The sequence below is a fragment of the Rattus norvegicus genome, chromosome 6 (assembly GCF_036323735.1).
Source record: "Rattus norvegicus strain BN/NHsdMcwi chromosome 6, GRCr8, whole genome shotgun sequence".
NCBI lineage: Eukaryota > Metazoa > Chordata > Mammalia > Rodentia > Muridae > Rattus > Rattus norvegicus.
In genome coordinates, this window is record NC_086024.1 from 79,705,684 (window position 1) to 79,730,081 (window position 24,398).

Sequence of the window (24,398 nt, forward strand, 5' to 3'; positions counted from 1 at the left end):
TGGAGGCATTCCTGTGTTTATATTTCAAGATGAAAACAGCACTGATAAAGATAAAAAGACTGAATAAAGACTGACAGCTTCAAGGATAAGGTGACTCTCCTATCGGGGGACCAAGTCAATGTCAGGCCAACCTCTGGGTTAATCACACACAGAGGCTGAATGGCAAGGTGCAGGGGCGCCTAGAGAGCTCCCGCCTGATGAAGCCGAGGAGACTGAAAAGGGGGAAAGGTGAGGGCACCCTTAAAGTAGAACCTGTACAGATATGGATGACAGAGAGAGAGAGAGAGGAGGGGCAGGCAACATGGCTTGAATTTAGCTTCTCGCCCAGGTTGTTCCGGGTACTCTGCAGCTCCCATACCTAGGGACATTACTAGTGAAACGCTAGGGGAGACACAGACCTAGCAACTATGCTCCACGAACCAGAGCAGCAGCAGCCCCCAAAGCTCTAGAGGCTCCGCCCCCAGCAAGTAGACTATAGTGAATGTTCTCCTTCCTTCCACAAGGTCTTCATCAGTCATTACAGAAGCGAATGAACTATGTTTAGCCGGGTTTGAACAAATGGAAGGGCAGGAGAGGAATCCTGTGCACAGCTCTCATCTGAGCCCTTGCTAAAATCCCTCAAACGTAATCGGAGAAAGGTGAAATGGTACGACTTCTTTGGTTGCGCCAATGAAGGAAGTGATAACATTTAAGGATTGCAAATGTGTTTTTTTCTAGTGATTCCACTTCAAGAAACTAACTCTGCTGGCTCACTTATAAACGTACACATAGGGCGCATGTTTACTGAAGCATAATGTTTAAAGGCAAAAATGAAATAAAATAACTTTCCATCAGTATGCCAATGGATTTTTATTTATAATGCTGCCTTATATAACATCCTTTGCAGCTTCTAGAACAAGGTAAACCTCATTGTGTAGAAAGTGGAGCAATGGCCAACACCATTGCTAAGGGAATAAAAGTCCAACTTAAAACAACAGCAAATGTTCTGTTCAGTTTTGTTATTTAAAAGAAAGCATGAGATGCCAAGAAGTGCTTGCTGACTGGAGCCTGATATAGATGTCTCCTGAGAGGCTTTGCTAGAGCCTTATTGATACAGATAAGGATGCTTGCAGCCAACCATTGGACTAAGCACGGGTACTCCAATGGAGGAATTAGAGAAAGGACTGAAGGAGCTGAAGGAGTTTGCAACACCATAGGAAGAACAACAATATCAACCAAACAGACCCCTCGCCCCGAGCTCCCAGGAATAAACCACCAACCAATGAGTACACATGGAGGGACCCATGGCTCCAGCCGCTTATGTAGCAGAACATGGCATTGTCCAGCATCAATAGGAGGGAAAGCCCTTGGTCTTGTGAAGGCTCAATGGTCCAGTATAGGGGAATGCCAGGCTGTTGAGGTGGGAGTGGGTGGGTGGGAGTGGGTGCACCTTCATAGAAGCAGGAGGAGGGGGGATGGAAGATGGGGGAAAGGGGATAACATTTGGAATGTAAATACATAAAATATCCAATAAAAATAAATAAATAAAATAATTTTTTAAAAAGAAAGCATGCACCCACAGCAAGTTTTCATGTGTTCCAAGTCCCCATTCTTCCCCCATCAGGTCACCTGATCAAAGTGCCTGCTCCTCTCCTCCATTTCTGCACTAAGTTCTACCTCTGCTCCAAGTCCTATTACCCTTTGGGGTGCCTTGATACCTGCCCTGAATAGCTTGGACTTTTCCTCTTCCAGAGAGTCAGAGGGGGAAGCAGAGGATGCCTCTCACGCCCCTACAGACGCAGAGCTGTAGCGGATACCCCTAAGCCCTGTACTCCACTGGCACTGCGACTCTGAGTGTTCTCCCAGACTCACAAAAGGAACCAGCACCTACCCACTGTTTGCTGTGTGATTATCTGTGAGGTTTCTAGGATTTCTGCCTACTTACCAGTATTCAGAGAAGTTTCGAAGTCTCCTGTCCCTCTTAGTCCAACTTCCCGGCACTTATCAGATCTCTGATTCCATTCAGTGCCCCCTTTATTGGTAAAACAGCCTGACTTGCTTGGTTTTGTTGTTGGTTTGGTTTTTATTGTTGTTGTTGTTGTTGTTTTGCTTCTGACAATTTTGTTTTCCAAGTTGGTTTTCTGTAATTAAGCATTTTAATAAAATTGTTAAGTTTTATCTAAAAAAGAAAAACATGCTTGCATGTGAATTAAAATGTCTGTTAAATATATGAGAGGCCATTTCTAATGGTTCTAACAGTCATCCCTGAGGAACGAGACTGAGGGAAGAAGAGAACAGATAGGACATTTCTTATTTCAGCTGCTTCTTAAATTGTTTCTATAGTTGCAATGTTCACTTACAGTAGATATTATTTCTTGAGTTCCTCAGTGTATAAGTTATGTGGTGTTTGGTGATCATTTTTTACTCAAAATAATCATCACTTCCAAAACCTCAAAATAATCATCACTTGCAAAATCTCTGCTTCACAAGGTTCATTAGGGCTGGGTAAACAGCCATAGCTCACAGTACTGACCGTGAGGATGTTCTCATGGCCCAGCCCTGCTTGGCTCAGGGGAAACTTACACAAAATAGTAGGTTCTGATTTACGCTTTCACATTCTGAGAATTGGAGCCATTCAGTCCGCCTCTGTCCTGTATCTTGAAGAAAAAAGAAAAAGAGAGAATGAGACATACTTTCTCTTGAGATTAAAGTCTCAAGACTTTAATCAAAAAGCTCAAAGGTCACAGAATATCATTTGGGACATCAATTTACAGGTCACCTACCTGAAGCTAAAATGAGGATGCCTTTGGCTATATTTTAACAAAATCTTCAGGGTTGGAGAGTTTTAGTAAATTTACTTTCTGCAGTATGAAAAACAATGTTTATAGAATTGCCCGGTTGACCTTTTGTGTTTAAAATGTAGAGAAAAATACATGTTTTATAGTAAGGCAGTGTCTGCATTAAAAGATAAATGACAGCCAGGCAGAGTGGCACGCCCCTTTAATCCAAACACTATGGAGGCAGAAGCAGGTGGATCTCTAAGTTTGAGGCCAACCTGGTCTAAAGACAGAGTTCCAGGATAACAATCACCAGACAGAGAAACTTTGTCTCGAAAAGCAAACAAAATAAACAAAAGACAAGACAAATAAAAACATATATAGGCATATTAAACCTATTTATCTCACTGTAATTACAGCCGGGTCTAGCTCATGGATGTGAACCAAGCCTACGATTTATAAATAACCTTAAGGGTTTTTGGAGTGTGCTTTGGAGATTAGCCCCTGCAACCTTAGAGAGCTTCTACTTTACAGCCGAATGCCCATGCCCAGTGATCACTGGGGTAAGGCAATGGGATCAGCAAATCAAAAAGAAAGAATAGAAACTAAAAGCAAAACAAAGAAGTACAAGAAAGGGGCCTAGTTCCCCCAGTTCATGTAATACCCAAATATTCATCTTCTGCAGTTTAAAAAAAAATATGACTGTGTTAGAAAAGTTGCTCCTTTGAAGTGGACAGATTGTAAGCCTGCTCAGCGATCCGATTTTTCAACTGTATGTGTTGGTATAAATTTGAGTTGGAAAACACTGCCCTCTAATATTTAGATTTCAGTTCTTAGAAATAAATTATCTCAACAGCTAAGGTAAAGCCCAGAGGCGTATTGGCACCGATCACTGGAATGGCCTGTGAGTGAGAGTACGTATTTTATTTTATTTAACTGCCTTCTCCAGAAGACTCGCACGTAAACATACTGAGCCGAGCCTACAGGGTTGAGGTAGCCCTTCACATTTATTTTAGTACAGAATGTTTTTTTTTTCCTTTGAACCCACTGATCAACTTTAGTACATACTATTTCTGCAATACGAGTCTATTTGCACCACTGTCTTAGAATCCCAGTGGCCTCTCATCAGAATACCGGTTAGGTTCCCTAGTGTGTATCATTTATCCAGTTGCTTGCCTGATTATTCACGTGTTTTTGAGATTTGTGAAATGTGGCAGATAAACAGGTTTATGCTGTGTGCAGCTTGGAGGGCAGCCAATGTCTGCCTGCCTATACAGTGTATTTACTCTCCCTCCCCGAAGCTCTCTCCCATACAGAGAAGCTGTTTTTTAAGCCTAGCATCACTGAGGAAGGCAATCCAGTAATGTCACTGCAGAAAACAGCAGGTGCCCATCCACTCATTTGCAGCAATTCTTGCAGTGAAGAAAGTGAATCAATGATTCACCCGACGGACAAAGAAACGTTGCATCGAACACATGGGAAAATCAGATGGGGGGGGGGAGTAACACCTTTCTTGAGAGGTGTGCTCTGATTTTAAAAAGCAAAACCTCTCTCTCGAGAAAATTAGGGATGTTTTCAAAGTGTTCTCCCCGCACCTCAGAAAGCAAGGGCACACTCCCTCTCCCCCTGCCTCTGCTGTTTTACTGCTTTTGTGTTGTTCTTCTAAAATAAATATCAATAAATCATTGCAGTTAGATACTCTAATATAGACAGAGATGTACTTGACTCCCTACAGTCATTACAATTGGAGGGGACTCTGATTACGACGCTTTACTTAATTAAGTGATATCGTCTAAGAGAGTTCTTCCCTTCGCTTTCTGTTCAACAGTCTTATAAAACACCAACGGAGGGAATTCATTCTGTTGTTTGCCTTCCTTATTGTAAATGGTTCCTTCTCATTCATAGTTTACAGATGTGTTAATGAAATGGCTAATAAGCCAAAGGGTGCTATTCAGCTGCAGTTTTGTCTCCATCAGCCCTAACTACACCGAGTAGAAACACTTTCTCTTCTGATCCAGAAAATGTATGGGATTCTCATTGTTTGTTTGTTTGTTTGTTTGACAGCATGTGTACACTACAATTAAGGTGGTTTAAAAGACAAACGTCCAAAATAACCAGACGTCCTATCCGTGGGGTTCAGCAGAGACCTTTAAGATTTCTTTGGGAAAATAAGGGGGTGAAGGGAAAGCCAAAGAATAAGCTACCTTCAGGCAGAGGCTGTTCCCTGTAAGGCGTTTTGCCTTTACCAAAAGAAGTCATTAAATTTGGATTGCCAATACAAATATGATTATATATGTTTTCTAAATAAAATGTTGTTATGTTGCTACTGAACCCATCCATTTATTGTTTGTTTACCTAACGCTCCAACTGCATGTTTTATTCATAGATGTCTGCGAGAAAAAAATTTTTTTGCTTGATAATCACACCAAGCATATTTAACAAAAGCGGTTCTCCTTTTATTAGTGAGCAAGTTTAAGCAGAATGATTTCATTTTTTCCCCCATTTGTTAATTCAGACTCGCAGGATCCTTAGCATTCGGCTTTTGTTTCTCCCCCTGCTGCCTTTCATACCTTTAATGTATGCATGCCTATCCACTGATGGGAAAATATCATTTCCTGAGACTCTTCCTTGTTCCTGCTTGGCTGTTCTCTCTGTTGATTTCTCATTTTGCTTTGTGCTCACTGGTTAATTTTGTCAGCTCACTTTATATACAAGATAGTTATACTGAACCCAAGTAAGGAGCCCACGGTCCTACCAAGGGGTTCGAATTTCCTTTCACTAGGGAAAAAAAATCACTTTGGGTCCTAACTACATTTATTTTCTTGTCCCTTTAAAATATACATAATTAAGCCTTAAAGGAGATTAAAAAGTGTGTAAGATAAAGTAATAAAGAAAGTGAGTATTTATCAGCACCATGATATTGTTTTCAATGCTGGCATGTTTCCATAAAAATGTTTGCAACTTTACAAATCGACAATAGCGTTGCATCTAAACCATAACTACTAAAAGTAGTGTTAAATGTCATGAACTCAGCTAGCTTGCCACAGACCATCTTCACCTTGACATACTGTGTAGCTAAAATCATTTGCTGATCTTTAAAATTTAAATTCATCTGAACAGAGAGGACTGAATATTAATGAATTGTGTACAAGGGGCTTTCTAATTAATTGCTGAACTATTTAAAGAATATTTTGTGATAGTGCTAAGAATCTGCACTTTTTAATATCTGTTTTATACCAGTTGACTATTTACCATATCAAACAATAGTAATTATAACAATATAGATGCTAATTAATCTGTTTATAAGCTTTTCTTTTAAAGACATACGATCTATATAAGACCACTGCCTGGAGGCAACCTGAAAGTATGTAATTTTTCCTAATTCCCCCAGCTAAGAAAGCCAAAGAAACACTTAAATAAAAATACTGTGCTCCTGGAGTTGTGAATCCCAGAAGTTGCTGGTAATAGCTTTACTATATTTCCAAAGGCGCCATTTATAAAGACTTGTATAACGTGAGTTCTAAAGTTCATGAAATTTTAGGTTCTCTCCCAATATTGTAATCCGGATCATTTTTATGGCTCAGTTAACCTACCATCTGCTAAGCAAACTTCTTTTCCTTTATTTCTCCAGTTTAAATGGCATCCTTGTCCTGATATGAAATACAGGACACTCCTGCCCCTTGAGAAAACTTTTTGAGGAACCAAATTACATAAAGTCAATGTGATAGACATTTTTATTTCACCCTACCCTTGCATGTGCTTACTTCTTTAAAATTATTTTTAAACGAATCCACTCCCCCCTCCGCCCACCCCAGGACTTAAAGCTGGATGAGAATTGTGTCTAATGAATACCGCTGAGGTTAGAGTCGCCACTGAATCATTCTCTGGCAGAAGAATGTGAGCCTGGTCTCAGCTGAACCAATTACTTTCATCAAATGACTTTTCTACTTAAATTGTTTGCTTTAAGAAATACTGAATTTTTTTTTAAAAAAAAGAGATAAGCAGGAGTTTTTATGATGCACGTTTTAGATCATGGTTATCCCAAGTCCTACAAGTTAAAGTGTGGTCTCACAGTCACAGAAAGCAGTTTGTGTGGGAACAGCATTTGCAGCCATCCCTGGCGGACAGACACAGCAACAGTGACTGTGTGCTTAGTGGGAAGAGGAAGTCACATCCCAACGTACCTTCTTATTATTAATTGCGCATCCAAACTAGAATATTTGTCCTGAGTCTGATGGTCTCTATAAAGCAGTGAAGAGTGAGTTCGGTGAGGGTCACAGGCAGACCCTTTTGCTGTGCTGGAGAGCAAATCTGTGCAAAGAGGAGAAAGGGACCATTTAGTGCTAGAGAGAAGAGGACTTTCTAAACTTGCTTTCTTTCTACAGGCATATAGGTTCTCAGGAAAGGGAATAGTTAGCAAAGGTCTTCCTCATTTTACTTTTTGAGATGGGGATGTGAGATAGAGGAGGAGAGTTGTATGCTGCAGGAGGAAATGTGCAGACCAGAGCAAAATAAACAAACGCTAAACAGCGCACACCACACAGCTCCAGCTCTTCTCCAAAGCACGTCTCCATCCACCAGGAGATGACTGCAGTCTGAGAGCATTTGCAAAGACCCGTGCACACCTACCTAGGACAGCTCATTTATACAGACAGCACCAGTTTTATGGCTACTTTTGCCTCCCCCAAAGGGTGTCTGCTAGCCATTCGCAAACTAGCTTGTTAAAGGAGGCACAACTTGACAGCAAACTGTTGTCAAAAAGTGTGGATATTTTTTGTATGCCATTTTTAGACGCACCTTGGCGGCTGACCACACCCTACCTTTCCTGCTGAATGATTAACAATAATAGCAGAAACACAGGTAACTTTTCTTTTGATGTGGGCCACATGGCAAAAATTTTAAAAGGAAAAAGAGAGCAAATATTGCTTACAATAAACACACTGTGAACTTCATGAAAAGAGGCTCAAAGTAGTATTTTACCCTGGTGATTTTTTTTTCCCCTGAGAATAGTAAGTCAACTTAAACTTAATGTGCTCTGGGTAGAAGCAGGCACTGAAGGAGTTGTGAAAACGGGGTTAGTGTTCAGTCCTGTGTGTTCTTTGTAAGATACGTGCAATGTGGATGTTGCATGGTTGACTTAGTTCAGCCCTGTGTTAATACAAGAATAGATGTAACATGATACTTGTGTGCAATGTATTAATCATTCATAATATCCCTGCATCCAAGTGGCTCGAGAGAGGCCCAGTTCTTTCAACTCCAATACTTATACAAAGAGTATTTAATAACTCAAATTTATGATCTAAATTTTATTTTTAAAATGGGTATTTTTCTCCTGCACAAATACATACAAAATTAAAACAAAATTTAAGTCAGATCACCCTAAAGCACACATAAGATGATATTTGTGGGATTTTTTTCTCTCAAGATCTTGTTTCCACTAACAGTTACTTTAAAAGAAGTAAAAGAAAGTGAAATTCAACTGTGTCCTGGAGTGTAGTAAATCAAATGTTTTCCCCCATCCTTCTTGCTACAAAACTGTGGGAAATGTAGTCTGTGGAGATCAGATGGTGCACTGGTGTGAACGGTGTTGCAAGGCATCCCGTTGATTGGTTCTAATTAACTGTGATGTTCCTTGTTTTCTCAGTTTTAGCCGGGGACTCACCACACAATGCCTTTTATTTGGCTTTCAATAGATTTTTACTTAATAACAGCTGATCACTATATCTGCAGTCTTCGGCTTTTTTATTTCCTAAGAGTTTCTCGAATATTTTATTTTCTATTTTAGAAGGTAAATTTGAAGACATTTCCACACCTTAAAAAAAAAGTCATAAGTGCTAACGGTACTCACTCACGTGGTCTTTGGAGTGTATTTTGCAGTTTGCATTTGGTGACTATATTCTCAAACCACATTTCAACTCCTCTTTAAAGGTTGTATATCTGGGCATTGGTATAAGTGGGAAGTTCTAAAAAAACAATCGTGAACTGCTATTTTCCCTTTACTTCTTTCATCAGACTAACTAAGCAGAGCAGAGCCAAAACATAGGACTTGCATGGATTCTTTGCAAAGGGAAAGATTCCAGAATTAAAATATTAAATGGGATTCTTTGCATTCACCTTTCTCTGATGACTTAAGTTGAAACAGCCCTGATAGAGAGAAGTCATGAATTTTCATCAACTTCACACATGTCCTGCATTAAAGATTTATTTTTATTTGCCCTGGCCATGTCTCCAAAGTATGGTAAAGGGTCTGCTGCAATGTTTTATAAGTACAAACCCCACGAAGCTCCAAGAGGGCTAGGGGATATATGACTAAGGTAAACAGCCTTTTAAACGGGAGGCGGGAAAGGCATTACGCAGCAGGAAGTTTCCAAAGACATACACTCGTTAAAATGAGGAGATATCATTAGAAGCAGCGTTCTTTTTGCCATTGTAAGGGCTATAATTTTTGTGTGATACTACCCTTTCTGAGACCTGACTCAAGCAGAATCACTTTGGACCAAAATATTAGAGCATAAATTGTCCATTTAGCTGAGCAGACGTAGAACGTGACTAAATGCTGCTTCTGTGTTTGTTCATCGGTGGATACAGTGTCGTCCGTGGGAGCAGGGAGTCCACTGTCCCAGAGCAACCAGGATCCTACCTGAACGAAGTGAGTTAAGCGTGGAGGAATAAAAATGGCATTGTACCTAAATGGCACCTTAAGGGGTAATCTCTGAAAAGCTTCTATCCTTTTTAAAACTGCTTAAAAAAACAAAATTAAGTAAATAAGAGGCACTAAGATTAAGTAGGAGGTAAACATTAGGGGGATCCAATGTTGGCTCAGATAAATACAGCAACTCCCCCAAAGTCTTCCAAAGACTAAACCATTAAATGAGTAGACAAGTCAGTTGGCTCCCAAAGCCTTCTTTCTGAAACTACAGTTTTCCATTACAGACATACACACCCACTCAGTTGTTCTCCTATATTGCCCACACAGTGTCTTTGAGATCAAAGATCTATCTTTCTGTGTTCGGCACCTTGACCGTGTAAGCATTCGATTAATGTTTGTTGACTGAATAAATGAGTGGATACCTAGACTTCTGTGTTTTCTTATGATGACATCTCAGTCTTAGAATCCCTACCTATTTTAACCTCTAGTCTGGATGTATCAACAGCAGGGTATCTGAGACTTTACCTACCACTTCTCCCAAGTAGAACTCTTGAGTCATTCTCCCATGGTAGTGAATTGACTTTGATACCAGGTTTGCAAATACCAATGCCTTCCTTCATGTGAATGAGTTAAATTCTTGAATTTTTTTTTTAAAGGCCACTGGTTTTTCTAGACATTAGTAAAGAGATTTCTTTTAGTGGCTCTGTTTATGTTTTAATTTTGGTTGGTTGGTTTTAAAAACAAGAGTCTTGTAGCCCTGGCCTTGAACTCACGATGTTGCTGAAGCTTACCTTGAACTAACTGCTAGTCCTCCTTCCTCAACCTCCCAAGTGCCGAGAGTACACAACGGTACCAGCACTTCCATGTCTTCCTAGGACCTACCTGCAATCTGTGCAGTCTGTAAAAGCTTATTTAGATATCAACAGCACCCGTACGTGGAGTGCTCTAAGAGAGGAGTCTGCTTAAACCGAGTGGAACGTAGAGGTAAGATTTCATTCTTCTGGGGGACTATCACTACCACAGTTTGCCTCTTTCCAGTATTGTCCTTGGTGAGGAAACACTGCTCAGATCCAAACGTCTGCTATGAGAGGCTGCTTGGGGGGGTGGTCTAGGGATGTCCTTCGTACATAGACATATTTTCCACTTGAAATGACACCCTCATATTCACCCTTCAAAGTTGTAAATAATCTTGAGCCAGGCCACCAAATCAAATGAAGAGGCTGTCCGATAGCTCATTGGGCTAAGAGAAGGCACAGGCCTAAGGCCACCTTCTAAACTCAGGATCTTCCCCATTCACTCTACCGGCTCCCCTGTGCCCCGAGCTACACACTAAGCTGTGAAGAACACTCGTGTGGGGACGGGGATTGGAGGCACAGTTCAGTGTGTCACTGTGGTCACTGGGCCACCTTCCTAAAAACAGCCCCATGCAGGACTGTGAATAGCAACCAGCACTTGATTTAAATGTTTTTTTTTTTTTCTGGTTGATAAGGCCATACCAATAAGTTTCCAAATCTGATGAGTGTTAATGAGCTTCATTGCTTCAGAAGAAGGGCATTCTTTAGGATGGTAAAGTCTTACATGATGAATGTTCTGAAGTGAGTTTACATATAAAATGTAATAAAAGATTAAGGTTTTCCAAGTTGTTTCTTTTTAAAACCCTTGCTGTGCTACATCTGGAATTTTTTTGTTTGTTTCAAGCAAATCAGTACTGTGCCATTCACAGTTCAACTGGGAAAACACCGGATTTCTCTCTCACCAACTGGCAACAGAAGGGCCTTTTCTCTTGTCACCTTTGCTTGTTTGTTTATCAAAACTACCTAAAACTTTATTTGTTCCGTTAAGATTGAAAGAAGAAAATACCACAGCCCAGCGTGGAGATGCATGCCCTTAGTCCCCACACGCGTGAAGCAGAGGCAGGAGGATCTCTGTGACTTTGAGATCCACCTGATATACATAGTGAGTTTGAGGATAGCCAGGGCTATGTACTGAGATCCTGTCTCAAAATAAAAATAAAAATAAGAAAGATGAGAAAGAGGTGGAGGAGGAGGAAGGAGGAAGAGAGAAGAGGAAGAGGAGGGAGGAGGAGGAAAAGAAAAGAATTACAAGGGAAATAATCAGGATATTTCACGAATTGAATAAGAAACTGCTCAACTGTGTATCAGGCACTATCTGAGGGACCAACAGCAAACACATAAACAAAAATTACGTCTGGTTGTTTTATCACTTTTAATTTGTGGGTACAGAATGTGACCGCCTAAGTCTCACAGGCTGAGTTTCCTTCTTGCCTTTTGCTCTCTGTTATCTTGAAAGAAAACCTTATCTGTCAGGGCGTTAGGGAAGCCGGAAGATGTTCCTGAACAAGTGTCCGCTTCATACCTTAATAAGCAGAAAAGACACAATCTCCAACTTAGGCGGGGTCACCTGAAAGTTCCTCCCGAAGACACAAAAGGACTTCAGCCTCTGCTTTGCTAAGGGTCTAAAACGAATTCGTTACATTAAAGTGACTCTCAGCAAAAGAGCCAGTAAAGATTAGTATTATCATCTAGTAAAATGGGGGGGGGGGTCAGGCATATTTGTTCAAGAAGAGTCTGTTTTATTCCTTTTACAGACATTCTCTCTTCTTTTTGCTTAACGAACATGGAATGTTGTTAATCGTTGAGTATCATTTAAATTACAAAGCACATATCTGTCATCTGGTTTTAAAATATTTTCCCCCTTTGGTAATGTGGGTGACTAATGTCTGTCTCTGCTCTTTAAGAATATACTAGTGTGAGGGTTGGGGGTTTAGCTCAGTGGTAGAGCACTTGCCTAGCAAGCACAAGGCCCTGGGTTCGGTCCCCAGCTCCGGAAAAAAAAAAAAAAAAGAATATACTAGTGTGATAATATAATTTTGGAAAATTAAATTTGGAGGTTTTTAATTTTTAATTTTTTTTTTACATTTTACATCTAGAGACCCCCTTAGAGTATTAGGAATGTTCTTTTAGGGATATATTTTGCTAGCTCTCATGAATACTCACACTTTAGTGAACTGTGCCTTTCTTTTCTGTTCAAAAGGGTTAAAAGCTCTCTCATGCCTGCATGTACCTTGGAGAAAAGTTCACTGAAGCCCATGGAATTGTCTTGGTGCCTACAAGTAAGTTATAGCTTTTCCTTTGGTGATAATACCTAATTTTAGGTCCCCAAACCACTTTCCAGACCTGCACAGCCATTTTTCACCTGTAGAACTTTCTCTGGGTGCACTCCTACATGTTGTAGCCTCCTGTACTGAACACTGATATATATATATATATATATATATATATATATATATATATATATATATATATATATTGATTTCACAACACCTCTGGTCTGCCAAATACTAGCTTGTTTAAACCTGAGGTAGGAAAAAAAAATGGTACAATCCCAAATTCCCATTTCTCTGAAAGTTTAGTGCCTAATCTCTAATGGATTTAGGGGGAAAAAAACCTTTATTAAAGCAAATGCTATAAGCCAGAAATTTGTTCAACTGACATGAAGTAGCTCTCCTCCAAATTTTATTGACAGCCCTTGATTTTCTCTGTGGTATTACAAGGGGGAATTCTGCTCCTGTCAGTAACCAGAATCCTATTCCTACAGGGCTTTCCAAAACTGAGGCCCTCTAGAAAGACATAACTTACTTTTCTCAAGGAACTGTTTAAGAATTTCTTCATCTAAGTCATTTTTCTCCCTGACCTTCCCAGGAATGAATTCCCCCAGGATTCTGTTCCGAATTTGAGGTGGAAGATACAGACTCAGAGCTGAATGGGGGACCCGTGAACCACCACTAAAGTTTTCCTGGTACCTTCTAGATGCTACTTCAGGATTCCAGGATTACAGAGGAGTGATGACTCACTCCTCTGTCTGTCTCCTGGCAGCTAAATGGGACTATTGGAGAGCTGCCAGAGGGTAGGTAGCCGACCTGCTCGCCCTTGATTGTGCCTGCCAGCTTTTTAATAACAGAAGTAGGGTCAAGTAAGCAAAATCACCAACGGAGGAGAGTATTCTGAGAATGCAAAGGCAGTTAATGTCCTTCCAAACCTCAGATGGCTGGCAACCCTTGGCAGAGTAATCTATGATTTGTGGCACCTGACCCTTTCACTGTGACTGTTATCTCTGTATTCACTAGAAACGCATTTACAGAATCTCTCCATTAGCAAAGATGCCTTGTGTGTGATTACCCAATTGTCATGGTCACACTAGGGTTTTGATACAGATCCTATTCACAGATGAAAGTGTGCACTAAACTACACACAGAGCGGGTTTAAAGCTGGAGTCCTCACTCAGGAGTTCATCAAGATTTCTCTTGGTAGATATCAGACAGACTATCACTACAACCTTGTGCCATTCCTCTCTTCCCTTTAAACTACATTCTGTTTTCCACATACAAGCTCAGAAAAAAGTTTCCTGAATCATTTTTTTTTTGGATGCCTAAACATTGGTAATGGCGTTCATAGTAACTAGCAATAACAATTGTCTTAAAGCATTGCTTCCTAAACCAGTGCTTTGCACTTTGTACCTAGTACTTAGTATCAGCAAGTACCTCCTCCTCGCTTAAAGAATTTCAGTCACGGTTGCAGTTAGCTTTCTCTCTTAGTTCTGATGGACTCAAAAACAAAGGAAAAAAAATAAGATCTCCTCCCTTAGCCAGTAGTAACGAAAGAACCATTTAAAAGTTAAAGAGTAGCCTTTAAAAGTGGCGCGGTCCTCTTTCACATCAAAAATAAACGGTATTGAAGTCCTCCTTGTTAGAAGTCCTCGCCTTTACTTTCTGTGTTGGCTGTCTTTAGTATTAGCTGGGAAAAGTAATTTAGAAAAGAGAATCAAATGAACTAAGACCGCTAAGTTGTGAATCAAAGTGGAAGAAGAAACTGTAACCCCGCGTCCTTGCTAGCCCCCCCAAGTAAAGAAATATTCTGAGCAAATCAAAGTGGCGGTTTTATTAGATTAAACAATGAAGCTAATAAACTCCCCACAGATCCCGTTTTTTGCTGACTTGACCATAACTACAGGCTACCCCCTTGGAGCAGCCTAAGATCCGCAAGGTTGAGTGGCCAGCCCCCTCAGCCTGGTTGCAGGCATCACCAAGACAGGCCTGGCTTTGAACCTCTGGAGGGTGGCTATCAGAACAGAGAGGCTAGCTCCGCGTATGAGAATAGTTGGCTTTAGGGAGACCGAGGGCAGAACCCAGCCTGGCGGGTACTGATATAGAAAAGGACCTGGCTAAGGAAGACCCGGTGCTGGTTAACTCTGTGGGCAACCCAGCCTTAGGCCCTAAACTAAACCCAAATCCCAACCAGAAAGGATTGCCCCCACCCCATCCGACCCGCGGGGAGCCTGAAGGCAGAGTCCCGCCAGGCTCTGTGAGAACCGGTCCTCCACCGTCCTGTGCTACGCTGACAGTTCCATCGCAAAAGGACCCGCGCGGTGCCGGGTGGGTGTCCACTGCCAGAGTCCACGCAGGCAGCAGCCTTCGGGCGCGCAACAACGAAGAAACTCCACATGGAGCTGGGAATAGGCGCCTGGTTGGGACTACCCCCACCCCCCACCCCACCCCCGCGTGCTCTCCGGGCTAGGGCGCCCCTCTCTGCTGGGATCCTCTGGATGCTGTCCTGAATTCAACCCCCGGAAAGATGATCAAGATGATCGCAGCTACAGCGAGGAACAGGAGAAGAATAATTTAAATGGGGGAGGGGACGGGCAAGAGGGCCAGGAAGAAAGCTCACAAGAAAATCCCCCATCGCCACCAAAACCGTTTCTAAGAAGTCCTAAGGTATTATTCCTGAAGATTTCACTTTAGACGCTGAAAAAAAAATTATTCCACTGCTTTTAATTGAAGTAAACAAAGTGCAACAAATCCTAACTCAAATATGATTGCAGTGAGATTAAGGTCTAATTGCTTAAGGTTCAGGTGGAATCTGCAGGCTAAATCCTACAGGGCCAATCTGAATTTCTCAATCCTTCTGTCAAAAGGAGAGCGCTGAGAGCCCACACGCTTCCTAACAAGTCATTTTTAACAGTTACAAGCTTCGCACAAAGACCACACAGGGCGTCTAAGAGATGCAAATCTAATCCCTGGTCGTTCTACAGGCCTTCAACAAAGATGTGCTAAACCCTAATAGAAAAGAAATCAGTTCTCTGTCACCCGTCCCTGGTAAAATCTATTAGAGAATGGGCAGAGCAGCATCTACAGCAGTTGCTGGAGAGGTTAAGGACAACTACAAATAAGAGAGACCCAAGTTTTGTTTTCCGTGTGAAATATCGGGAGACGCTAACCCCAAGTGAGTGACAGGATTCGCTCCGTGGCTTCGCATTCATTCGAACGCTAGAAATAAATAAACAAACACATTAAGACTTTTGAAGACTCCCTTTCTGAATTTAGGAAAGATGAAACAAATTCGCCCCAAAGATTTCGGAAGCAAATCTCTGCTTCCAAAATTATCAAAGACTAGGAACAGGGGAGGCAGCGCTTCGGTCGGGTGGAGTTTCCGCAGAGCCTGGTTCTTCCACGGAAAAGCCCGACGGCAGAGCTGCCCCGGCCCGCGTTCCGGAGGCGCAAGACCTCCGGCCACTGGAGCTGAGCAAAGGGCGCCGACCGCCGGCGGCCTGAACTACATCCCTCCTTCCTCCTTCCCAGATCGGCCCGCACCGCAGCGATTCCCTCCCGGAAACCTCACCCTGCTGGCCCCGCCGGCGCAGAGCGAGCCGGTGCTTCACAGCCGCCCAAGCGTCTCAAATGAGCACTTCGGCCGGTCACCACCCAAATGAGGTCCTTATTCAGGCAGGCAGTGTCATGCTGGGGTATTTAAAAGGTTGCGATGCAGCTAAAATACTTCACAGCGTGTGTGACCCTTAAAATAGAAAGGGTCCGGGTGCCCCAGCGCTCCAAAGATGCCCCCTAAGGGGGCCGAAGTGGGGTGGGGACTTTCTTATAGCTGGAAGAACCCTCCCAGTAAGCCCGGAACAGTCTCTGGGCTCAAAGACTATGTGCACCCCGCGGAGCCAGCTGGCCCCAGCCCGCAATTTTTGTTGTCATTATTGTTTGGTTAACTGTTTTGTTTTGGGGTGGGGGTCTGCCTCTGCCAAAACACCGCCTCAGAGGATCAAGGCCTTCCATCTTGGAAAACTTAGGACTCCAAAGTGAGGGCTATGAGCTGAGACCCAGTCTCAGACCCAGGCGATCTCTCCACCCTGTTCCTACACAGCTGGGCCGCCCTTCATGAGACAGTTCCCCCAAGCCATGCTTGAAGGAACTAAAAGGGTTCATGTCTGTTCAAAAGCACGCCTCCCAACTTGGGAGGGGTGTAATGGGACATGTTTCCAAGAAAGTTTGTTTGCTTTCCACAGAAGTTTCCAGAAGCCATTTTCTTTCTCATTTTTTATTTAAAAAAATTTTTTTAGAAGGAATCTACTGTCATCTCTCCCCATCACTGCATCCTTTGCTTCCAGGCTCGCACTAAATTGTACCTCCTTGGAGGACAGTGTTGTCAAGTGGGATTAGCAAGATGGACTAAAGGGTGGGCTTGGGGCTAAAACCGGGGGCTCTTTGATTTGTCCTATTCTTGTCCAAGACGGTTCCTATTCTTGAGTCCTGGTAGTATCTTCTAGAATTGCTCCAAGACTATTCCAGACAGACGTGCCACCACCTCCACTTGACGCTATCCTGGCACAGGGGCTGTTTTCCTCCCTCTCCCATTACTAGTATTAATGGGATTTCTTTAGATGGTTCTCTTGGCTTTCCCTTGTTTCTTGCGTGCCCCGACAGGCAGACATTGGCCACTCTTTGGTCTCCTTCCTCCCCAAATGCCCTTCTGTGTAGACCTTCCTGGCTTTTATTCTTTACAGTTTACCCCATCCACTTTATCTGCTTTTCCTTTTAGTGGTGGCATTAAGAAAATGGCACCGAATTGCCTACAAAATAAGACTGCAGCTCTGAGTCTGGAATTGGATAAAAACACAAGTAAAACAGGCACTGGAATGGAGAAATGGAGAGTAAAGGGGATGGGGGAGAAGTGACAGTAAAGTCACATCAGACTCAGAATTAAGTTGGCTTGCAGGTGGTCTTTGGGACTCCTGGGGAAGGCAGGCCAGGACTTCTGCCCTCAAGGTCTGCATCTAAAGACTTGGCCCAGAAATCCTGATGCTGGTATTTTTTATTCAAAAAAAAAAAGGGATAAGCACAAATCAGCCTCCATTTCCAGAGTAGCTGTTGTGAGCTCCTGAAGCCATTGCAGAGCTGCAGCTTCCTGGCCCAGGAGCTTGCTCTGACTCTCTGTGGCTCTGTGTTACCGTTCCTATGTACTACCCAGCCAAACCCACTCTCCACTCTGTCCCAGGCCACAAACAAACAAACAAACAAACAAACAAACAAACTAGTCTGGGTTCTGCTGACCTCAGCTTCATACTCACCTCTTCCCAGTTGTAGGATCTCTGCCCTCCCACGTTGCAGAAGTGGGGAGTCTGAAGCCTTCCGCTGAACAGCTGAACAGGCCTTATTTCTCCTCACCCCTCCTCCCAAAGTGGACTGTGCCCCTAAACAATTGTATCCGTAGGCTAGGTTCTGGGGAGAAAACAGAGAGCTCTGGGGATGATGGCAGGGGTAGGAAGGTGGTGGTGTCTTTCGATTCTTGTGGTCCTTGTCTTTGGTGTCTGTTAAGGAGAGTACTGGGGTCTTTTCGTTTCTGATTTTAGAAGAGTTTTTGCAGAAAATTGAGCAAAACAGAAACCCTCCCCTATTGCTACTCCTTCTATTGGTTCTCCTGAGATCTTCCCAGAAAGGAAACACTTTACAAAGAATTCTAAAACTACACTTGTTTAAGAAACACCAATCTGAGATTCACAATTTATTTTCATTTGAAATTAAAATGAGGTACATTCCATTACTAGAGTTTCAGACTGCTGGAAAGATAGGTACTGTTATCTGAGAAGACGCTGAACTGTCTTTTCTCCCCCATCGAACAGCTGTGGTATCCTTTGGTTTGGATTTTCTTTTCTTTTCTTTTCTTTTTTAAAGTTTTAATGATTTATTAATTTTATTTTATATGCACTGGTGTTTTGCCTGCAACTATGTCTGTGTGAGAGAACTGGATTTCCTGAAACTAAAGTGACAGGCATGAGCTGCCATGTGGGTGCTGGGAATTGAACCTGGGTCTTCTGGGAGAACAGCTAGTGCTGTTAACCGCTGAGCCTCCTCTCCACCCCATCCTCTACTCCCCTCCCCACCGCCCACCCCTGCACCACCGAGTTTGGGTTTTCTTAGTTTTGTTGTTGTTGTTTGTTGTTGTTGTTGCTGCTGCTGTTTAATTCTTTCAGGTTAAACTCTTGTATCAATATTCAGAATTAATATTTATACGTTCTGGGGTTCAGAATCAGAGCTTCTACTCTTGCCCACACCAGGGGTGCGTATGTGGTTTCTATAGGCTCTCAGAAGGGGTATACTGGAGTCGCCTTGCACCCAAGCAACAAAATTGAGACTCACAGCTGGATGGACCGTCACCCGCTGGGGTGGGGCCAGTGTGGGCTGGGAATCAGAGAAGTGAGTCTGTGGGCTAGGTGCCTCGGCAGCGGCTTCGGGTGAAGCCTCGGGCAGGAGTTGGGTAAGGAGAGGGGATTGGCTGGGGGGTTGTCGGTATGAAGCTGAGGCTGTTGTCTTGGTTCTGAATGAAAGATCGTGAAAACAGCTCTAAGATTTCAAGATTCCATACTTTTTTTCAATGAGACCCGACAACCAATTTGGAGCCACCAGGCCGCAGAGGGCTCCCAGGTCTTGAGCTGTGGGATTGCAAGGTCACCAAGTTGTCCCCGAGTTTTCTTCCAGGCTTTGCACCTATGTCCCGAGTCTGTGGTTAGTAGAGGGCTGCATGGCTCAAGAGCATGAACTTTAGTTCTATCAACACCTTTTTAAAGACAATCAGCAAGGAGGAACACGATTAACATAGAATCTTTCTGGCCATTTATTTTTCCCTTCCTGATCATAGAATCCCGAATTTTAAGCAAGTCAGTTATATATCCAACATGAATGTTTCATTCATGTTCCACTGGGACTAGAAACACACACGCCTCACAGGTGACACACTGGGACTACAGATGCACAGGTCTGAGACTAGAAGAAAATATTTAGTCCTTGCCTACAGTTTCTGTCACCCATCATCTGCTCTTAATGCACTCCGTGTCCGGCTCTTATGATTGCAAATGGCCCTGTTTTCAAATGGAAATAAGACTTGCAAACTGATTATGTGTATTGAATCAGAATCACTCCCTAGATCCTCTTGTTTAAAATGGATTGAAAAAGGGGATGATGGCTGCAGGCCTCTGTAACCAGTGCCCTCTCTTCTCTGGAAGACCTATCTGTTTTGCAACTTCTTGCCATTTGAACGCATTTCAGCCACAGAATTACGTTACCATTGTGTTATGGTCCAAAGCTCACACACCATACCCCGCAGCTCCTCCCAGCCATCCCCAGACCAGCCCCACCATTATTAACCCTTAAAGCACACACCCCCCCACCCAGCATTGATCCACTTCACCATAACACTTGGGCCCACTCACTGTATGTAGCACCTCTCAGATGTCACAACTAGGGACAGAAGCACATGCTTTTGCCAGGCACTGCTCTTCTCACCTCTCTGCCTAGCTTCTTTCCAGTCCTCTCTCCTCTTTCCTGGCTTTTCCAGGAAGGGGGAAAAAAAAACCCCACCTGTCAATAGTCACACAACCCATAGAATCTGAGTGGTGAGCCATGCCAAGATTTAAGAGACAAAATTAATTTTGTGTCGCTGTGGCGTTCGTTGTCCTTGTTAGAAACATTTCCTACAGGAAGGTTAATATTAAGGTGGCTGGATAATACCACAGATAGCAGATGTTTTCTCTTTATCCCCACCTAGTGCTGCATGATAGGCTATGAAAGAGTGAGCTTCCTGTTGTCGTTAAGCATTTCCAATGGATTTTTTTTTTCTATTTGATCTCAGTATGAAGCAGATGGACTCTATGGTTGTCCAAGCTTTACCTGATCTATCAAATGTGGATATGGTATAAGGCAGAACTTTCAAAATCAACTGCACCTATCCTAGCCTAGCATTGCAGCCAGGGAGCAGCAACTAAGGGAGAAGTACTGATGCCTATGTTGCTAGTGCTAACTAACTAGCTACAACTTCTGGCTGGCTGGCCAGAGGCAGGGATATGTGCTTTTGACTAGGGCTACTTCTTTTTTTCTCCAGCAAAGTCACAAGATGAAATAAGCTTCCAGTATTCTGGCCTCCCACCCCCTCTATCCCCACCCCCGCCGCCCCCAGGCCTGCAGACCTTGAGGCACCAAGGAGTGGCCAGGTCTGGAGAGACAATTAATCCTCTGAAGTAGCCTGCCTCTGCAAGCCTGTTTAGAAACCTGGTTCTATGGGGGCTCTAACAACTTTCTGGGTTAGGCAGGATAGTCAGCTCAGTAAATATTGTCTGGGGTATCTTGAGTTAGGGCATAATAAGCGACTAGCTCAGAGGATTGTTAAGGCAATTCTCAGATTTCCATCCCAGTGTGCAGTGTATGTACCAGTGAGATCAGGTAAATCAGTAGCATGCAGACCAAATAAACCTGTTTCTCCAGCCCTTTGGAAACCTCAAGCAACACCTTTGAGAAGTAGAAATTGAAAAGAAGATGGTTTTTGGGGATGATTTCTCACAAAATCATTTCAGACACAGTAAGTGGCATGGGGAGGACGCCCAAGGGTTGCTTCTCATTATGTGCAGGATCATTTCTCACAGTTCGGAAATAAAATTTTAGCAGCAATCACCCAAAGTCCTAGAAATGAGACACTCCACCAACGGCCTCTGCTCCTGATAACTGAGTGCTAACTACCAAAGACAAGATTTCCTAGAACATGGGAGGTGAGGGTAGGCAGAGTTGGCCCTGTTCACTCTTTGCCAACAGCAGGGCAGGCAGGCAACCGTATTTCTACTACTGTGGTGAGACCAGCACAAAGAGACCATTTGATAGCAATAAAACCCAGAAATGTTCTCTTTTCCATCTTGTTTAGTTTTCTTAGCTAAGTGGTGGTATCCTCATCTGTGAGTAGATATAACCAGTTCAGTAAGAGAATACCGAGATGTCTTGTGCACAGATATGTCCCAGGCACCTTGATGATAAATGATGTTAATGTCTCCAAGCATATCTCCTAGAGTTTCACATGACAAGAAATAAACATCCCAACTTAAAATAGGCAAAAAAATAAGAATTTTTTTTGTTTATCTTTAAGAGAAACTCAATTTCATTTGATGTCTTGAGGTAACAGATACATTCAACTTTCTTTGATCTAACTAATATGTTCTGTAACATCCAGTTCTGTACTTGAATTTTGTATTTAGAAAAATCTTTTGAATAGGTACATAAAACCATACATACATATATAAAAATTCATTTTCATTTTTATACCCACATCTATGCCTACCTACAGAGTAGGTAGAAACAGATGCTGACTATCCAATCAGAGGAAAGAGGTCATTTACTAAGTCCTAACACTGACAGTGTTTGTGTTTATGTTTTTTTTATCTTCCAGGCATGGCACAGCAGCAATAAACTTATGTTGAAAACTCCTACCCCCAACCAAAAAACATTAATAGGAAATGTTACCCAAAATTGTGCAAGAAGTCACAACAGTAGAGGGCATAAATGTCTAAAAAGCAGAAATAAAATGGGAACTTATCAAATGAGAGGGACAGAGACCAGGGGTGCGCCTAGATATTCTCCAAGTTGGCATTAGAAAAAGAAATGTAGCCGCCAAGAATCAGCTGTGGTTTCAAGATGTGGCAAGAACTGTGCTATCCCACTGACCTAGCTCTTCCTTCACTCCTTTAAGACATCATTATCAAAGAAAGTTCAGACACGCAACTGTGTGTGGTTGGGGTGAGGGCTCATGCCATCCTTGAGTCAGCCCCTCAATAAAATGCATACTTCTTCCATACCAATCCCTTGAGACACTGAGAAGGTGACTGGAGAAAGACCACACCTTTCAAAAGCCACTCACTTGAAGAGACACCAGGAAACTTTTTGTTGAGGCAGGGTCCCAAACTGGGCGTCACTGAAGGAGAGCTGAAGCCCCAGGAACACAACCCTACAGTAAAGCCAGTAAGGTAGCATGGACCAGATGAAGGTGACTTCAGGCATCTGGGTACAGGGTGAGCAAGGCAAGCACCATTCCCATCCCTTCCGAATATCCTTAGGCTGAGTCTTTTCGTTTGAAACAAGCTTCCAAACAGAAGAGAATCATGATGGGCTTCCCCCCTAAATGAAACCGTCTGCTCACCCTGCCTCACACTAATAACTGGGGAGGGATGGGAAGGAGGAGAAGCTATGCTAGCACATTGGAGAAGTCGGATCAGGATTCAAGGCAGCGTCCCCCAACTCCTTGTTTATAGAAAATGAACGTCTGCCTGGCTTACTTTCACTCAGAAAAGGGGTCAGCCTGTATCAGCACGGTTCACACAGATTCAGCATTTCCCCCCTCCCTTATCTTAAATTGACCCGCTTTTAAGAAAAAGACATAATAGAGAAAGCATTGACCTTACCTGGTCCCTAATGAGTTGGAAGTCAGAAAAGCTCTCTCTCTCTCCTCTTATCTGGGATCGCCTGAGAAGAGACTCAGGTCTTGAGACAGCTTCTCAGTCCTCACCGCCGCCCAGACTCCCGGCAATGCGGTGTGTGCGGCCTTGAAAGTCTGCGAATCTTCCTGGGCTTTCGAAATCAAAGACTACGAAGCCAGATCCAAACGTCGCCAATGGAGCTTCCAGGTCCAGACTCGGAGGATTTAAAAATCTCTTGGAAGACTCCTAAGCAGGTTCGTCCCTATGAAAGGCCAAGCACTAAGCAGTGGCACGGAGCGCTGTCTCCTCGAGGCCCTGATAGCCCTGCAGTCGTGGACGCCGTTCTCGATGCTCACTAACTGGACCCAGACACCGCTTACCTTGTTTTCGCGGTGGCCCCAAGCTATTTCCACCGACCTGGCCCCTATCTCCAGTGTATTCCCCCAAATTGTGACATTTCTTTCCCCGTCTGCCTCTTGGCCTTTAGGACTCCAGCTATATCCTCATGGATGACCGCATCATTCCGGGATCCCTTTCTCCCCTGCTCAGGGCGGGGAGTCCTGTAGTTTTCGCCACTTCTCTAAGCCCAGCCAATCCACCGCCCTCCAGCTGAGAGAACTGCTTCCCCTTCTCTTCGGCCCCGGAGCTCGGGGTTCCCAGGCTGGGGCGGGGGTGGGGAGCCGCTTTGGGATGCTAAACATCAAACAAGCCAAGCCTGGGGTTTCAGGCCCCGAAGCCACTAGAGCGGCTCTCCAGGGCTCTCGAGAAAGTCCTCGTGTTTACACGGCGGGGTTGGGGTGGGGTGGGGGAGAGGAGCAAAGAGGAGGATGCTGTCTGCAAAATCCCCCCACTGCCTGAACCATCGCGGCCTGGAGTTGAGTGGGATACTTGTCAGGGGGCAGTTTCTAGGGCATTTGTTCTACAGCTCACTGAGGAAACTTCCCCTCTTCCACCATCTCAGTGTCAGGGCATCTCTAGAATGTTTATTTCTTTTACTTGGAGGTCAGAACAAATCTGAGCCCCAGTTTTTGAAAGCCTCCTAGGTGCTGACCCAGTTGCAGGCTGTGTGAATGGCTTGTGTCCCCAAACTGTGGGGACTAAAACCTTAAACCCAGCTCACTTTGAGCCCAGCACCTAGTTTCCTAAAGAGATATGCCCCAGTCTGCATGCCAAGATTGCTTCTATAGCTGACACATTCCCCTAGGTAGGAGCTGGAGGAATCAGAGTGATTGGTGGCAAGAGAGGACCAAAGTCCAGTTTGTTGGGTCTCATTCCCAGAGCCCTCTGAATATTCACCTATCCTGGGGACAAGTAAACAGACTTTAAGCTAAGCCGGCTAGAGAAGAATGTATTTGCTCTGAAACTCCAACTAGCCCAAAGAAGATAAGGCAAGCGCTACATTGCCC

General features: G+C 43.4%; 1 long non-coding RNA gene across 23 annotated transcripts in view; it reads right to left on the reverse strand.

Moving 5' to 3' along the window:
• LOC100911923 (uncharacterized) overlaps positions 1 to 23,741 on the reverse strand; it is a 40,072-nt gene extending 16,331 nt beyond the window's left edge. For 21 of the 23 annotated variants that reach the window (XR_005505964.2, XR_010052237.1, XR_005505957.2 and 18 more), the window contains exons 1-4: positions 22,978 to 23,741; positions 6,941 to 7,067; positions 2,563 to 2,636; positions 1,925 to 2,120 (exon numbers count right to left, since the gene is read on the reverse strand). This is a non-coding gene — a long non-coding RNA (uncharacterized LOC100911923). Of the gene's footprint in view, positions 1 to 1,924; positions 2,121 to 2,562; positions 2,637 to 6,940; positions 7,068 to 16,100; positions 16,940 to 17,832; positions 18,605 to 22,977 lie in introns of those variants that run through there. The other 2 variants (XR_010052239.1, XR_010052238.1) reach the window with 2 other exon arrangements.
• Between the last annotated feature and the right edge of the window lie 657 nt (positions 23,742 to 24,398).